The sequence below is a fragment of the Penaeus monodon genome, chromosome 20, assembly GCF_015228065.2.
Source record: "Penaeus monodon isolate SGIC_2016 chromosome 20, NSTDA_Pmon_1, whole genome shotgun sequence".
Taxonomy (NCBI): Eukaryota; Metazoa; Arthropoda; class Malacostraca; order Decapoda; family Penaeidae; genus Penaeus; species Penaeus monodon.
In genome coordinates, this window is record NC_051405.1 from 40,114,497 (window position 1) to 40,114,817 (window position 321).

At 42.4% G+C, this 321-nt stretch overlaps 1 protein-coding gene across 2 annotated transcripts in view; it reads right to left on the bottom strand.

Moving 5' to 3' along the window:
* Positions 1-321, bottom strand: part of LOC119585814 (uncharacterized protein YMR196W-like) — a 26,189-nt gene that overhangs the window by 3,649 nt on the left and 22,219 nt on the right. The window lies entirely within an intron of this gene.

Sequence of the window (321 nt, forward strand, 5' to 3'; positions counted from 1 at the left end):
TCCTATTTTTAGTCAAAATGCTTGTTAAGCCACAACATCTCTACATAAAATAGACGAAGAGAGAAACAACTGAATTAACATAAGCGCGATATGGAATCAATACTAATTTATGCCTCGCCTGAGACAGCGCTATGGGGAGAAGGCAAAATGTATCCTGGTTGTCATTTCTTGTCACGTGACGAGTCATACACCTCACTTTTGCCAGGAGAATCTTATAGCTGTCATCCGGGGAGTCTTTAATCTCCTGTATGTGTCTTCTCAGGGGAGGGAAAGTGAGGGGCACCATGCTGCTGATACTGGTTCGTGTATTATAGTATGTTG